Source organism: Triticum dicoccoides, chromosome 3B (assembly GCF_002162155.2).
Source record: "Triticum dicoccoides isolate Atlit2015 ecotype Zavitan chromosome 3B, WEW_v2.0, whole genome shotgun sequence".
NCBI classification, from domain to species: domain Eukaryota; kingdom Viridiplantae; phylum Streptophyta; class Magnoliopsida; order Poales; family Poaceae; genus Triticum; species Triticum dicoccoides.
Genome location: NC_041385.1, coordinates 508522793 through 508525671, shown reverse-complemented (window position 1 = coordinate 508525671; position 2879 = coordinate 508522793).

Genomic DNA, 2879 nt, shown 5'->3' with positions numbered 1-2879 from the left:
AGCTTTGTCACATTCTTCCTGTTGAATGCGAGGTTACTATTGTCCATGAGGCTTAATTTTTACAGCAAGAGATTTCTCACGGGCGAACATGATGAACAGAAAAAAAAGAAGTTTTAGATGGACAAATGGGCTTCTAAACGTGCTCGGCTTCTATTTACAACAAGTTGTAGACATCCTAAAATAATTTTTTTTGCACAGGATGTTGATTTTATGGATCAGACCGATCCATTTGTCTATGACTGCAAAAAAAGAGTGGTTGGGTTAGATGTTACTGTCATGTTCAATCTGGGTTTTGTCTAAAAATTTGATGAACAATTAATCCTTGGGCTTTTTGTACCATTTGTATGCTTGACTTGCATGTTGTTGCCCTCGTACTCCCCTCGACCTGCCACTACACTGCCGCATCTTCCATGGCTGCTGTTCGTTCCCGACCGAGGCCTTGCCGTCGTTCTCCACCTTGGTTAGCTCGCTATGCTCGCCGCCGTCTGGTGTTGTCAACATGGTCAACAACCAAGAGGAATCAGGAGATGATTGTACATGGAGAGGCTGACAGTAGGGACCCACCAGGGTCATTGCATTTCGCAAGCAGGTGCCTCGTTATTACAAGCCAAAATAGTACTTCCTCCTAATTGTTTGACAACTAGGTTCCACGCCATTGTCAATGTAGTCAATAAACGAGAAAATTACACAACGAGCGGATAACACCAGGGACCCAGCAGCTCGCCCAGTTGTTTTTCAGTTTCAGAGACGGAGCTCAACTGCGCGTTGTGCGGGGGCTGTGGCCCATCTAGCACACGCTTACGCTTTTATTAAGCACATGACGAGCCCAGTTGAAATTTTTTCTTTCTGAAATTGGCTAGCCCAGTTCTTTTTTTTTTTGGAGAATACCAAAACCGATGCCTACTTGCTTTTCTCAGCCCTGTCGGGCTACAAATCTTTCAAGACGAGGAGGGATAAGAAATGGGCTTCCCCAGAAAACGGGCTATAAGTTGTAAGAAATGGGCTGTAACTTTTAAACCAAAGCCAACCGGCAATTGCATTAAAATATAATTTTTTCAGGATTTCTCTACTCTCTACTCTTATAAAAACCAAAGCCAATAAAATATCATCTTTTCACCCACAAGATAAACTACTCATACAAATGCATCTTCATGTTCCGTGCAACGAACGGGCATCTTGCTAGTTAAGATTCTAAATTTCATTCATTTTTTTTGTGGAGAATTGTTTTTTGAATTTTATTTTGATATAATTTTTTGAAAACTATTTTTAACGTGACTTGAAATTTCATGATTAAAAGAGTTCGAACCCCACTGAAATATGCAAAATTTTGTTGAATTTTTTAGCAGTGCCCAGAATATATGGTCTGTAATGCTAATAAAAAGAATGTGAGCTTCAAATATCCTTAAGAATTAGCAAATGGGCTGTAAATTATTGAAAATAATGGCTAATGGGTTGTATGCTGTTTTCCACAGATTTGGAGGCTGACTTCTGGGCCTACTAGGTTGACGATGACGCTGTCCTAATTTTTTTTGACGCGTACGCAAGGCTTTGTCAACTTAGTCAACACACAGCAGTGACTGTTGGATGTCCATCCAACGGCCGCCGTGCTTCTTCAACCTCTGATGTTCCTGCTCCAGCCGCCCAAACCAGCGCTCGGCGGGACTGCCTGCTCCCTCCTCCCGTGGCTGGCTGTGCTGCCGCCAGGCCATCCCTCTAACCACCCACACATCATGTTATTTTCCGGCGACGTCAGCCTCACACTGCAGCCGACCAGTCAGCGCTTGTTCTCCCCTCGGCGTGGGCATCCGCTGCGGTGGCTTCGCCGGCTCCGAGTGGTTCCCTTCCTGGGCCCCGCCCTCGTCCACCGCATTTGTGCTCTCGGCGCAGGGAGGTCAACATGGTCAACAAACAACTGCCATCGGAAGAGGCTGACAGTAGGGGCCCACATAGGAAAATGCCTCCTTATTATGCGCAAAATAATGATTCCTCCACCTGATAGCTGGGACCCACCGGAAGGGTCTCTGTATTTCACGAAAAAAATGTTCCCCCCGCTGTCAGCTCGGACCCACCGGAAATGCCTCCTTATTACGCACAAAAAAATGAATACTCCCCCTGCTAGCTGGGACTCACCTTGGTGGGAGGCTGACTTGTGGGCCTACTAAGTTTACGGGGATGGACGGCTTTGTCAACTTAGTCAATATGAACGACTCTAGCTCCAGTGACTGTACGATGTCCATCCAACGGCCGTAATGCTTCTTGAACCTCTGGTCTTCGTGCTCTAGCCACCCAAAGAAGCGCCAGTCGTGCCGCGTGCTCCTGCCTCCCGTGGCCGGCTGTGATGCCGCGGAGGCCTCACCGCCCCCTACTACTCACACTGCTGGCCAGACCATCCTCTACTCACCCACACCCCATGTTATTCTGCGGTGACGGCAGCCTCACCCTCGTACTCCTCTTCGCGTGGGCATCCACTGTTGCGTCTTCCCCGTCTCCGCGTCGTCCCCTTCCTAGGCCTCGTCGTCGTCCACCGCCATGGTGCTCTCGGCGTGGCATGGTCAATGTGGTCAACGACCGACTTCCATCGGAAGAGTACTGTGTGTGGAGAGGCTGACAGTTGGGTCCACGGCGGCCGCAAGGAAGTGACTCCTTATTACGCGCAAAATAATTATTCCTCCACCTGACAGCGGGGACCCACCAGACGGGCCACCATATTTTGTGAAAAAAAACATTTCCCACTGACTGCTGGGACCCACCAGCTACATCTTCGCACGCAAGGAAGTGCGTCTAGGCAAAAAAAAACGATTCGCCCCCCTGACTGTTGGGACCCACCAACTACATCTTCGCACGCAAGAAAGTGCGTCCGGGCAAAAAAAAATTATTCG